Raw genomic sequence first — 15,297 nt, forward strand, 5'->3', positions numbered from 1 at the left:
TGCCCTGTCACAGTGTCACTTTTATAGTGTACCGTTTTTTTTCTGATCACTATTATTAGTGACACAGGTGACATTAGCTAGTGTTAGCGTCAGTCTGAAATAGCGCAGATCCCCGGCGCATAGTTAGAAATAACCCCTTTATTACCACACACACACACACACACACTTCCATTACTAGTATAGTGTTTGAACAGATCAATATCTGATCTGATCAGAACTATACTAGCGTCCCCATAGTTTAGGGTTCCCAAAACGCGGTGTTTGCACGATCAGCACTGATTCCTGCCAGCACCTGCGTTTAACCCCTCCACCCAGCCCACCCCACCCAGGCAAGTGTAGTAATCAATAGATTACTGTCACTTACAAAAAACACAACACACAAAACCGCTGTGTTAGCAGAGTCGGGCCTGATCCCTGCTAGCATTAGCAGTTTTTTTTGATAGGGGTTGAAATAGTCCTTGACAACCAGGTGTTTTTATCACCTGTGAGTCACACTACTGTACAGGTAAATTTAGTTACTAAAATGTCCAAACGTTGGTACAGTAGTGAAGAGGCCTGCAGGATACTGACCATGTCAGATGAGAGCGATGGGGAAGCCTCACTGGCATAATCAGGGTCAGTATACAATCCTGATGACAGCAGCGGCTCCCTGACAGATAGCTCAGAAGACGGATGGGTCCCTGTTAGACCCAGGCGGACGCGACCCCATTCTGGAGTTGTTGAGATGCAGGAATCGCAGGGTGTTCGTATGGAGCAGAGTGTAGGTACTAGTGCCGCTCATCCTTCTGGTGGCCTGGCAAGCGCCAGCGGCCTAGTACACTCTGGACCTAGTACAACCAGCACTGCAGTAACACTTGGTGACGTGGCGAGTCCCATAAGTACAGTTGAAGTTGGTGCGGTGGCTAGCACGTGTAGTGGCCCGTAGCCACCGCATATTCGAAAACAGGCCCGTAGATCCCATAGTGCCCTCCCTGATGTGCTGGCATATCCCAATTGGCAACCCACTGATACTACAGCGCCAGTACTTCCCCCATTCACTGCCCAACCTGGAATCCACGTGGAGACAGCTGGTTTTACGCCCCTGAATTTTTCTGAGCTGTTCTTCACGGAAGATCTTTTCAGATCTATTGTGGATCAATCCAATTTATACGCACAAAAATTCATCGCTGCCAACCCAAATTCGCCCCTTGCCAGACAATTCGCCTGGAAACCTATAACGGTTCCCGATTTTAAAATTTTTCCTCTCAACATGGGCATAACCAAAAAGAGTGAATTGAGGCTATATTGGTCCACTAGCCCACTTCACCATATGCTCGTGTACTCTGCCTACATGTCCAGGGCGAGATACAAGCAAATTCTGCGATTTATGCATTTCAACGACAATGAAATCTGTCATCCTCGGGGAGACCCTGAATATGATCGGCTCCAAAAAATTCGGCCCCTCATAGACCACTGCAATCAGCGGTTTGCAGCCTTGTTTACCCCCGAACAAGTTGTCTGCGTTGCAGTGGCGGCTGGTGAAGTTTTAAGATGGGGGGCGCAAGACCCCGCCCTTCCATTTTGACCCCTCCCATTTCTCAGAAGCCACACCCCTTATAGACTCCACCCATTTTGTCCCCTGTATTTTGCTTGCGTGAACCAATTCTCCCAATATATCACATATTAAGGGGTCTCTCAGTACTAGTATATCCCATAATAGGGAACAGGGGCCCTATTATGGGATATACTGTGAGAGACACCCTATTATGGGATACATGGACTGAGAGTGGCACAAACCCCACAGTACAGACCCCCCCAAGCACAAACCCGCACAAACAACTCAAGCACAAACCCCACAGTACATGTCCTCTAGCATAAACCCCACAGTACAGGCCCCTAGCACAAACCCCACAGTACATGCCCCCTTCAATATAGTGACCACCAGTATAAATGCCCCCTTTCAATGTAGTGACCAGCATACATGTCCCCAATGCAGTGACCAGTATACATGTCCCCAAAGCAGAGCTATGCATGCGATGCGTGCCTCCAGTGCAGCCAGTATACATGTCCCCCAATGCAGAGCTATGCGTGCGTGCCTCCAGTGCAGCCAGTATACATGTCCCCAATGCAGAGCTATGCGTGCGTGCCTCCAGTGCAGCCAGTATACATGTCCCCAATACAGAGCTATGCATGCGTGCCTCCAGTGCAGCCAGTATACATGTCCCCAATGCAGAGCTATGCATGCGATGCGTGCCTCCAGTGCAGTCAGTATACATGTCCCCAATGCAGAGCTATGCATGCGTGCCTCCAGTGCAGCCAGTATACATGTCCCCAATGCAGAGCTATGCATGCGATGCGTGCCTCCAGTGCAGTCAGTATACATGTCCCCAATGCAGAGCTATGCATGCGTGCCTCCAGTGCAGCCAGTATACATGTCCCCAATGCAGAGCTATACGTGCGTGCCTCCAGTGCAGCCAGTATACATGTCCCCAATGCAGAGCTATGCGTGCGTGCCTCCAGTGCAGTCAGTATACATGTTCCCCAATGCAGAGCTATGCATGCGTGCCTCCAGTGCAGCCAGTATACATGTCCCCAATGCAGAGCTATGCATGCGTGCCTCCAGTGCAGCCAGTATACATGTCCCCAATGCAGAGCTATGCATGCGTGCCTCCAGTGCAGCCAGTATACATGTCCCCAATGCAGAGCTATGCATGCGTGCCTCCAGTGCAGCCAGTATACATGTCCCCAATGCAGAGCTATGCATGCGTGCCTCCAGTGCAGCCAGTAAACATGTCCCCCAATGCAGAGCTATGCATGCTTGCCTCCAGTGCAGCCAGTAAACATGGCCCCAATGCAGAGCTATGCATGCGTGCCTCCAGTGCAGCCAGTAAACATGTCCCCAATGCAGAGCTATGCATGCGATGCGTGCCTCCAGTGCAGCCAGTATACATGTTCGGATGTTCCCCAATGCAGAGCTATGCGTGCGTGCCTGACTGAGAGCAGTGCACTTACCTGTGAGTCACGGCGGCTTCTCCCTCTCCTCTTCTTCGTTCGGCGGCGGGAAGGTGAGCGGCGCTTCTCCCTCTTCTGCGGCGGGTGACCGGCGCGGGCTTCTTCTCCGGACTGGACTCCAGGTCTTTGGCGGCGGGAAGCTGACCGGGCGGTGACAGTGAGTGACTGATGCACGCACCGGCACCGCCCCCATTGCGACGTCAGCGGCGTCACAATCGGATGTCCTGGATGATGATTGGTCCAGGCTGGAGACTGGACCAATCACAGCCAGGAATCCACGAAGTGGGGGTGTGCAAGCGCTGTGCCCTGCTCCCAGGTTACGCCCCCAGAAGGCAGCCAATCGGCGCCTCTTGTGGGTCGTAACCCCACCCCCACCCCCAGCCTCCACATAGGCCGGCAGCAGCGAAGTTTGCGAACGCAATTTTTTTTGAAAACTTTATTGCTCACTTTGTCTTTTTTTTTCTTTTTTTAGGGGGGCGGCGCCCTGGCGCCCCCTATGCATGGGCCGCCACTGCTACGTTGACAAATCACTGATTAAATTTACTGGCCGCCTTGGTTTGAAACAGTACCTCCCCAGCAAGCGTGCCAGATACGGGGTCAAACTGTACAAGCTCTGTGACAGAGCCACAGGCTATACAGTTAGTTTCCAGGTCTATGAGGGAAAAGATAGCTCTGTGGAGCCCCCCAACTGCCCAGACTACATAGGGAGCAGCGGCAAGATAGTTTGGGATTTGGTGTCACCCTTATCCGGAAAGGGGTACCATTTGAACGTGGACAACTTTTACACAAGCGTACCACTATTTAGTCACCTTCTTGAATTACAATTTGGCGCATGTGGCCCCGTGCGACCTAATCGCCGAGGCTTCCCCCAATGGCTTGAAAATTCCCGTCTTAGTCAGGGGGGAGAGAGCCTGCTTGAAAACGGATAACTTTCTTGCAGTGAAGTGGAGGGATACACAGGATGTTTTCGTTCTGTCCTCCATTCACCCAGACAGGACAGTCCAAATTTCTACGGCAACTGGCGTTATGGAGAAACCCCTCTGTGTCCACGACTTGGCGCCGTATTTAGTTGCTCATAAAGCCAGACGCTGGTACAAAAAAGTGTCTCTTTATTTATTCCATTTGGCTATGCTGAACGCCTTTGTCCTATACAGGGCGTCAGGACGAGCCGGATCCTTCTGAGAATTCCAGGAAGAGATCATCAATGCCTACCTGTACCCAGGAGGTGTTCCTGCCCAACTTCTCCTTCGAGATGCAGTGAGCCGGCTGCATGAGAGGCACTTTCCACAAGTCCTGCCGCGTACCCCTACCCAAACACACCCCCAAAGTGTCTGTAGCACGCGCGGATTTAGGCGTGACACCCGTTATTATTGTCCCGACTGTCCTGACCAACCTGGTCTCTGCATCGGGGACTGTTTCTGTCGCTACAATACACTAGTGGAGGGTACAGCACGACACAGTGTAGGGCACACAAACACAGAGTCCCGAAAGATGTTCAATGGCTATCGACATTTTGAGAGACCCAAGCTGGAAAATTGCAGTTCACAAAAAAAAAAGTGTTAAAAAAAAAATGAAATAAAAAACCAAAAACAGTTGTTGTGTCAGTTATTTTTATGTTCTTCTACTCTTTCTACTGTACTTTGTTTGTTTTTCATTCTTTTGTTAACCTGTTTCTCTTGCAGGTACCCGTCAGCTGCCACACTGATTTTATATATTCTGACACAAACAGCGTTTGCGCTCAGCATATATGGATACCTCTGATGGCAGCTCTGTGGTTTTTCTCTGGCTCTCCTGTCCCACCGGTTAACCAGAGAGTGCAGCCGTTGGTTCAATTTTCTAACCATAGAGCTGTTAGGAGATGAGAATGGCTCCAATCATCTCTATGGCCTAAGATACCGGAAGCCACAAGCATTTCATGACTTCTGTTTCGCCAGAAATAAACAGCGCCATTGGGAAAGTATTTTATCACACCAATTTTGGTGTGGTCAGATGCGTTAAGGTCAGAAGAGAGATCTAGAGTCTAAAAGACCCCAATTTTTTAAAAAAGAGTACCTGTCACTACAGATTGCTATCATAGGGGATATTTAAATTCACTGTGATAACAATAAAAATGATTAAAAAAAAAAAATGAAAGGAAAGGTGTCAAAATAACATAAAAAAGCAAAATAAATAAATTAAAAAAAAAATCAAGCCCCCCTGTCCCCCCGTGCTTGTGCGCAAAGGCGCACGCAAGCGTTGGTCTAGTGTCATATGTAAACCGCAATTGCAGCATGCATGTGAGGTATTGCCGCGAACGCCAGGTCGAGGGCAGTAATTCTTGCAGTGGACCTCCTCTGTAAGTCTAAAGTGTTAACCTGTAAAGACTTTTAAAGGCTTTTAAAAATGTACGTAGTTTGTTGCCGCTGCACAGGCGTGCGCAATTTTTAAAGCATGTCATGTTTGGTATCTATGTACTCGGCATAAGATAATCTTTTACATTTTACCAAACAATTTGGAATTATATAGTGTATTTGTGCATTAAATTTAAAAAAAAAAATATTTTTTCGCAGAAATTGCGTTTTGAAAATCTGTGCGCAAATACCGTGTGACAAAAAAATTTGCAACATCCACCATTTTGGTCTATAGGGCCTCTGCTTTAAAGAAATATATACAGTAATGTTTGGGGGTTCAAAGTAATTTTCTAGTTAAAAAAAAAAAAAAAATTTAATGTAAACAAAAAGTCACAGAAAAGGCTTGGTTTTCAAATGGTTAGAATGTGATGAGAGGGTGATGAGTGGCTAAGATTGAGCATAAAATGCCGGACAGTTCAAACACCCCCCAAATGACCCCTTTTTGAAAAGTAGACACCCAAAGCTATTTGCTGAGAGGCATATTGAGTATTTTATATTTTGCCCTAAGTTTCGGGAAGGTGACAATTTGTTTTTTTTTGTTTTTTACACAAAGTTGTCACTAAATGATATATTGCTCACGCATGCCATTGGTATATGTGATATGACACCCCAAAATATATTCTACTGCTTCTCCTGAGTACAGGGATACCACATGTGTGAGACTTTTTGGGAGCCTAGCTGTGTACGGGACCCCGAAATCTAATCCCCATCTTTAGGTTTTCTAATGGCGTAAATTGCTTATTTTACCTCTGCACTACCTATCACAGTTTCAGAGGCCCTGAAATTTCAAGATAGCACAAAACCCCCCCAAATGACCCCATTTTGCAAAGTAGACACTCCAAGCTATTAGCTGAGAGGCATGATGAGTCCATGGAATAGTTTATATTTTGCCACAAGTTTCGGGAAAATGTTTTTTATTTTTTTTTGTTTTGTTTTTTTACACAAAGTTGTCAGTAAATGATATAATGCTCACACATGCCATGGGTATATGTGAAATGACACCCCAAAATACATTCTGCTGCTTTTCCTGAGTACAGGGATACCTCATGTGTGAAACATTTTGGCAGTCTAGCCGCGTACAGGACCCCGAAAACCAATCCGCACCTTCCGGCTTTCTAAGGGCGTAAATTGTTGATCTCACTCCTTACTACCTATCACACTTTTGAAGGCCATGAAATGCCAAGATGGCACAAACCCCCCCCCCCCCAAATTACCCCATTTTGCAAAGTAGACACTCCAATCTATTTGCTGAGAGGCATGGTGAGTATTTTGCAGCTCTCATTTTTTGGGGAAAATGAAGAAAAAACAGGAAAATGCATTTTTTTTACTCTTTTTTCAATTTCCAAAAGTTTGTGACAAAAAGTGAGATCTGCAAAGCACTCAACATGCCTCTCTGCAAATAGCTTAGAGTGTCTAGGGGTCACTGTGATAGGTAGTCAGGAGTGAAATCAACAATTTACGCCCTTGGAAAGCCTGAAATTGTGGATTGGTTTTCGGGGTCCTGTACTCGGCTAGACTGCAAAAAAGTCTCACACATGAGTATTCCCTGTACTCAGGAGAAGCAGCAGAATGTATTTTGTGGTGTCATTTCACATATACCCATGGCATGTGTGAGCAATATATCATTTAGTGACAACTTTGTGTAAACAAAAAAAAAAAATAATATATAAAAAAAAAAAAAAAGAAAATGTAATTTTCCCGAAACTTGTGGCAAAATATAAAATATTCCATGGACTCACCATGCCTCTCAGCAAATAGCTTGGGGTGACTACTTTCCAAAATGGGGTCATTTGAGGGGGTTTTGTGCTATCTTGGAATTTTAGGGCCTCAGAAACTGTGACAGGTAGTGCGGAAGTGAAATGCACAATTTACGCCATTAGAAAACCTGAGAGTGTTTTCGGGGTCCTGTACACAGCTAGGCTCCCAAAAAGTCTGACACATGTGGTATCCCTGTACTCAGGAGAAGCAGCAGAATGTATTTTGGGGTGTCATTCCACATATACCCATGGCATGTGTGAGCAATTTATCTTTTAGTGACAACTTTGTGTTAAAAAAAACATAAATAAATATATTTTTTTTAATTTTCCCGAAACTTGTGGCAAAATATAATATATTCCATGGACTCACCATGCCTCTCAGCAAATAGCTTGGGGTGTCTACTTTCCAAAATGGGGTCATTTGGGGGGGGGGGGGGGTTGTGCTATCTTGAAATTTCAGGGCCTCAGAAACTGTGATGGGTAGTGAGGAGTAAAATCAAAAATTTACGCCATTAGAAAACCTGAAGAAGGTGATTGATTTTCGGGGTCCCGTACACAGATAGGCTCCCAAAAAGTCTCACACATGGAGTATCCCCATACTCAGGAGAAGCAGCAGAACGTATTTTTGGGTGTCATTCCACATATACCCATGTCATGTGTTAGAAATGTATCTTTTAGTGACAACTTTGTGTTAAAAAAAAAAATTGTAATATTCCCAAAACGTGTGGCAAAATATAAAATATTCCATGGACTCACTATGCCTCTCAGCAAATATCTTGGGGTGTCTACTTTCCAAAATGGGGTCATTTGGGGGGGGGGGGTTGTGGTATCTTGACATTTCAGGGCCTCCTAAACCTTTATAGGTAGTGAGAAAATGCAATGAAAAATGTACGCCCTTTGAAATTCTGATGGTGGGGATTGGTTTTTGGGGTCCCGTACACAGCTAGGCTCCCAAAAAGTCTCACATATGTGGTATCCCTGTACTCAGGAGAAGCAGCAGAATATACTTTGGGGTGTAATTTCACATATACCCATGGCATGTGTGAGCAATATATAATTTCAATGTCAACTTTGTGTAAAAAAAAAAAAAAATTCAAACACCTGTGACAAAAAAATGAAATATTCAATGAGCTCAACATGCCTCTCAGGACATTTATTTAGGATGTCTACTTTCCAAAAAGGGGTAATTTGGGGGGGGGGGGGTGGTTTGTACTGCCCTACTATTTTAGCACTTAGTATTTACACCATAGTTTGTGGACGCTATAACTTTTGCGCAAACCAATAAAAATACGCTCATTGAGATTTTTTTTGTCAAAAACATGTAGCTAAATACATTTTGGCCAAAATATATGACATAAATTGAGTATATTGGATATTTTTTAAAAGACAAAGTTGAAAATGTCATTTTTTCTCAAAATTTTCGCTCTTTTTTTATTAATATCGCAAAAAATAAAAAGCGCAGAGGTGATCAAATACCACCAAAAGAAAGCTGTTTGTGGGAAAAAAAGGACGTAAATTTCGTTTGGGTACAGCATTGCATGACCGCGCAATTGTCAGTTAAAATCACGCAGTGCCAAGTTAAAAAAAGGGGTCTGGTCTTTGAGCAGCCAAATCCTCCAGGGCTTAAGTGGTTAAGGAGTTTTGGGCTACCTCCAGGCCCACCTGCCCCTTATCTATCCATTAGAATGCATGTGCTCCCACTGTGCAGACACTTATAATTTTAGAAGTGTTAGGACTGCCAGTAATACAGGGTGCCCTGAAGGGGCCTTGCAACTTAAGCATGCGCTTGCAAATGTGTGCCAACTAAACCCCTTTTTTAAATGCATACTGTAGGATAGGTTAATTCAGTTGGTAAGCAGGCTGGTTGGTAAGTTTAGCTAGGAATTTTCTCTGGTTTTGTCCTTCATTTGTTTCACCCACAGCAGGACTTAGGCTCCATTCACACCTGAGTGTATCCTTTCCGGCGTTTTTTTTGGTCAATTTTTCAGGCTTTTTGGGTGTTTTTTGTAGGTGTTTGGAGGCGGGCATTGACATCTAACAAAAAACGCTGGTAATCTGCCAAAAAAGAAGCTCATGTACTTTTTTGAGCGTCAGGCGTTTTGCTTCAGGAGCAGTGGCGGCCGGTCTATTGAGGGTGCAGGGGCGCCGCCCCCCCATCAATGCGTCCGGCCCCCTGATCTGCAAGCAGGGGCCCCGGACGCATGAAGCTTAATGGTTTTTTTTAAACCACCTGATTAGAGCCAGAGGCTCTAATAGGGTGATGCAGAGGGTGGAGCCCACCCATTGTGTGACAATAGCGAATGAAAATTCACTATTGCCACACCGATACTTCTCCTGGCCAATCAGGAAGCGCGTCCAATATGCGCTTCCTGATTGGCCGCAAGGCAAACCCCATGCCATTTGCCGAGGAGGAGGTGGGAGCGGGAGGACTGGAGGAGACGCGCCACCGGGACACTGATGAGAAGCCGCCCACCGCCGCTGCTGCTCCAGGTAAGTAAGGGGGCATGCACGCTGATCTCTGCATTGGGGAATGTATGCTGGTCACTGCATTGGGGGCACGCACGCTGATCTCTGCATTGGGGGCATGTATGCTGGTCACTGCATTGGGGGCACGCACGTTGATCTCTGCATTGGGGGAATGTATGCTGGTCACTGCATTGGGGGCACGCACGCTGATCTCTGTATTGGGGGCATGTATGCTGGTCAATGCATTGGGGCACGCACGCTGATCTCTGCATTGGGGGCATGTATGCTGGTCACTGCATTGGGGGCACGCACGCTGATCTCTGCATTGGGGGCATGTATGCTGGTCACTGCATTGAAGGGGGCACGCACGCTGATCTCTGCATTGGGGGCATGTATGCTGGTCACTGCATTGGGGGCACGCACGCTGATCTCTGCATTGGGGGCATGTACGCTGGTCACTGCATTGAAGGGGGCACGCACGCTGATCTCTGCATTGGGGGCATGTACGCTGGTCACTGCATTGAAGGGGGCATCTATGCTGGTCACTGCATTGGGGGCATGTAGCTGGTCACTGCATTGAAGGGGCATGTACGCTGGTCACTGCATTGAAAGGGGGCACGTACGCTGGTCACTGCATTGAAAGGGGGCATGCTGGTTACTGTGCATTGAAAGGAGGCACACTGGTCACTGTGCATTGGAAGGGGGCACGCTGGTTACTGTGCATTGAAAGGGGGCATGTATGCTGGTCACTGCATTAAAAGGGGGCATGTATGCTGGTCACTGCATTAAAAGGGGGCATGTGCGCTGGTCACTGCATTGAAGGGGGCATGTACGCTGGTCACTGCATTGAAAGGGAGCATGTATGCTGGTCACTGCATTGAAAGGGGGCACGCTGGTCACTGCATCGAAAGGGGGCATGCTGGTCACTGTGCATTGAAAGGGGGCACACAGGTCACTGTGCATTGAAAGGGGGCACTCTGGTCACTGTGCATTGAAAAGGGGCACGCTGGTCACTGTGCATTGAAAGGAGGGCACGCTGGTCACTGTACATTGAAAGGGGGCATGCTGGTCACTGTGCATTGAAAGGGGGCACGCTGGTCTCTCTGCATTGAAAGGGGGAACGCTGGTCTCTCTGCATTGAAAGGGGGCACGCTGGTCACTCTGCATTGAAAGGGGGTACGCTGGTCTCTGCATTGAAAGGGGGCACACTATACCTTATTTACTGAAGGCCCCTTTCACACTTTTGTGACCTCAAAGTCATGCAATTTTTTACAGCGTTTTTTGCCGCAAAGCAATGCCTATTACACTTTTCTGTTTGCGCCCCCCCCCCCCCAAAAATTTTGAGCACCAGCCGCCACTGTTCAGGAGACAAACTCTCTGATGTGAACAGGGGCCATTGAAATGAATAGGATCTTGCTTGTTGGGCGTTTTCAGACTTCAGAGATGAGTGTTTTACGAGCTGAAAAACGCTCAGGTGTTAACAGGGCCTAAATTAAGCATGTGCTGTGTCTGAAGTTGAACATTTTCAGAGGGCAGCCCATTACTCCTTTCCTTTGTAAGGTTCAAAGGAGCTACCCTTGTCTGCATGCTCCCGGCAGCCACCTACCAAGGTCCACATAAGGTCTGTCACGAAGAAGCCGGTTCACATATATGCGATGCGGTAACCCTGCAAATCCACTGCGAGTTCCCGCATCACATTCAACTCGCAGGCAGTTCACACTGCCATATGCGAATCGCTGGGGTGTCAATACAAAGTTAACGACACCCCTAGATCAGTTCGCATATCGCTGTGCGAACTGTCAGTTCGGACATAAATCAGATCGCATCAGTGTGAACACCCATGCAATCAAATTCTGGTGTGGACCCAAAAAAGGGTCCTGTGCGAGTTATGTCCAAATGCGATGCAAATTCAGCCATACAATATGTATGGCTGAATTTGCATCGCACAGACATCGCATTTGATTTGTAGAGCAGTGCGCTCTGAATCGCATGCCATGTCTGTCATCGCACATATGTGAACTGGGACTAAGCGTTTGTAAGCATATACCAAAAGAATCATGTATAAGGCAATGTTTAATAGGATGTTAATAATGTTATAATTAAAAATATATATAGTATTTAATACCAGTTTAATCCCCATCACATACGTTACCTTGTAATATATTATATTGTAAAATAAATCTGAGAAAAGAAAATGTAAAAATGTGAGTTGGTGCCCTTTGTGACCCATCAGGTTTAATTAATTCCTTGGAAAATGAAACTATAATATGTGTCTTAGATAATAATTGTACAGTAATGTAATTGCATTTCAGATTCGAGCTGGGAGAATAACCTAAACCCTACCAAGCTATCATGGTTCCAGTCCTGCAGATGTCACTATTGTACAGTACACAGCTCATCTCCAATGCATGCAAGCAGCTTTCAAGGTTGCAGTGCTATACCAAAAGGATTATGGTGGGAGTAATTCCATAAATACGCCACTAGGTGGAGACAGAGGATTTAGCATTGCCTGTCCTTATAGGAGGGATGTAAGTAATTGTGCACTGACTTGTGCTTTATGCAGTCAGGCAGTCAGTGTGCTGAGATGGAGCTAGCAGGTAGGCAATACTAACACCTGCAGAAGCCAAGAACGCAGTCAGCCCAGTGATGTAGAACCTCAGCATGCAGATGGAAAATTCCCAACTCACCGGGCTGAAATAAAAAAAAACTGATTCCTGCTGTGAATTGCTTTTCTCCCAGTCTGCCAGCATCATCTTTAGTCTGCGGCTACTACAATCAACCTTCTACATTGTTACTGCACAGGTGAGACTCTGAGCTGTCAGTTTTCCATTCTAATTTACTGCATAAAATGATCCGAACCAAGAAAACTTTCCCATCGTTTATCTTATCGTTTGTTTTTTTTAAAACAAAATGCTATATACTGTTCAAAATGCAATTACTTTCTACAAACTCTAGAAGTTTGGATTTAGGGTGATACTATCTATTGGCTAACTAAAATGATGGTATGGTCCCAAAGCTAAACTTCTTGGACTGCAGTATAATCTTTCTGCTTAGTCAATGGATGGTATCACTTTAAATCCAAATTTCCACTTTTATCAATGGCTAGCGCACGGTACGATGCTCTGCTGCTGTTCCTACAAACTGACGTTCTGTAGAAATTTAAGTAACAATGCCTTTGTAGAAACGGCTCAATTTTCATTTCGAATTTTCAGATCATTGGTCCTCTGCCAGCAGCTTGGGAGTCCCATGTGGCTCTCATGTTGATGTTGCTTGGATCAACCTGCTAGTGCTAAGTACCTATCTACCCAAATCTCTTGCATTACATGATTTCCATAAGGGGGCAGCCAGATGTTACCTAAATAAATAGAATTTTTAAAACCGTATTAAACCCAAACGCAAACATTTATTATATTGCAGCTTACCAATTCTTAGACACGGTGCTTTAGTTTACTTTTTTTAGACTTTCTTTTTTTTGGTGATCTGGCCAGTAAGTTTGCTGTTTTTTTTTAACAGAACAAGCTCTCTTGTAGATGTCGCAGTTAGAGGGTTCCGACAAACCATTTACCACTAACAGGGGGGCTTACAATTATCATCTTTTATTTATTCATCCCAAAAGGATCAAAACTGTTTGCTGTAACTGCTTCTAAAGGGTAAGCTAGAGTTTGGCTTTAGTTTGTTAGTGTATCCTAATCTGCTAGTACATCTAACAATACCCCCCCCCCCAAGACTGACAATGCTGCTGTCCAAATGTGCCCCCTATGCTCCTTCATCCAGAGTGCAGACACTCTAATATAGGAGATGTGATCACCGGGTAAAAAATAGAGAGGAAAATGCCTTAAAAAAGAAAAAAAAAATGCAGCCACCACATCTAATGATTGGTAATCTGCAATATATTACATTTTGGGTTTAATAGCAATTTAAATAAGCGTGCTCTTGTGAGTATACTCTTCAAAATGCAATTACTTTAGTATAAACTGTATTTAGGGTGATACCCTCTATTGCCTAACTTAAAAAGAATGTTACCCCAAATCCAAACGTCTTTTAGTTAGCCAATAGAGGGTATCGCTCAAAATCCAAATTTCCACTTTTTTGATGGCTAACTTGGTACAACCCTCTGCTACTGTTCATACAATCTGGCTTGTGTAGAAATTATTGTAGCAATGCCATTGTGGAAATGGCACAATTTAAATTTAGATAACTGGTCCTCTGCCAGTTACTTGGAAGTCCCATGTGGCTCTCCCGTTGATGTTGCTTAGATTAGCCTTTTTCAACCAGGGTGCCCTGAGGGCTCTCCAGGGGTGCCTTGGCAAAATGCCTAAAAATTGCCCCAAAATTGTATACAAGCCGGTGGGTAATTGTATACAAGCCTGCCATTTAGTTACACAAAGCCACAGGTTTTCATTGTACACCATTACAACCGTCTAGCTTCCAACCTCCTAAAGACCAATGACATCATCAGTTCAGGAGGATGTCAGTTGCCTGCATATCATCCTTGTTTGACCATCCCTTGCTTCTCTCCATCAGCTTTGGGGTCTCATTAGCTAAGTGGTGGAGAAAAACTGAGGGAGAAGAGAAACATTGGCACACTAGTCAGTACCAGTTTGCAAAAGTGTATTTGCCTTGGAAGAATAAATCCCCTCTAACGTTGGATGTCTTATGTATATGGATGTTGCTGCATTATGTAAAACTATTATAATCATTTTTACAGTTTAGAGTGGGGCTCCTTATAACTGTCCATAATTTTGGAGGGTGCCTCGAGATTGTTCATAATTTTAAAGGGTGCCTTGACTCGAAAAAGGGTTGAGAAACACTGGCTTTGATCATTGTATGAAGTACCTGCCTCAATATAGGCCTCTCCTAAGCGGGAAGCCAAAGGTTGTATAGAATTAAAATCTTTAACTTTTTTTTTTTTTTCATTGCCTAATTAAAGTGTTTTTAAACCCAAAACCATAAAATGTCAAATGTTGTAGCTTACCATTTATTAGATGTAGTGGTTGCAATTATATATATATTTTTTCTAGGCTTTTTCCCCTGTTGATCAGGTTAGCAACACACCTCCTGTATTAGTGCCTCCACGCTGGATGAAGGAGCACAGGGGGCACCTTTGGACAGTAGCATTTCCAGTCTGGGGGGAGGGGAGTGTTAGCTGTACCAGCAGATTTAGATACAACAACAAATTAAAGCCAAACTTCAGCTACCTACTTTTTAGGCAGTTATAGTAAACCTCTCCTCCCCCCCTTTGGGTACCCAAAATAATAAACAAAAACTGACCATTATAGGCACCCTTGTCAGTGGTAAATGGTTTCTCTCAACCCCAGTGGTGGCTGGTGCTCAAAATTTTTTTTTGGGGGGGGGGGGGGTGGGGGGCGCAAACAGAAAAAATCAAATAGGCATTGCTTCGCGCAAAAATGCGGCAAAAAATTGCATGACTTTGAGGTCACAAAAGTGTGAAAGGGGCCTTCAGTAATCAAAGTATAGTGTGCCCCCATCAATGCAGAGTTACTACAGCGTGCCCCAATTAATGCAGAGTTACTACAGCGTGCCCCCATTCAATACAGAGTTACCACAGCATGCCCCCATTCAATGCAGAGTTACCACAGCTTGCCCCCCCATTCAATGCAGAGTTACTACAGCAGGCCCCCATTCAATGCAGAGTTACCATAGCGTGCCCCCATTCAATGCAGAGTTACTAC

General features: G+C 45.2%; 1 protein-coding gene across 1 annotated transcript in view; it reads left to right on the plus strand.

The window, feature by feature from the left end:
• The first annotated feature begins 12,170 nt into the window (after window positions 1-12,170).
• The window catches only part of SCNN1G (sodium channel epithelial 1 subunit gamma), a 49,295-nt gene continuing 46,168 nt past the window's right edge, over window positions 12,171-15,297 (plus strand). Inside the window, exon 1 of the mRNA XM_082261381.1 lies at window positions 12,171-12,406. The gene's annotated coding sequence lies outside the window, so the exon portion shown is untranslated. The remainder of the gene's footprint in view (window positions 12,407-15,297) is intronic.

This window comes from Pelophylax lessonae (assembly GCF_965119305.1).
Source record: "Pelophylax lessonae genome assembly, chromosome: 6".
Classification (NCBI taxonomy): domain Eukaryota; kingdom Metazoa; phylum Chordata; class Amphibia; order Anura; family Ranidae; genus Pelophylax; species Pelophylax lessonae.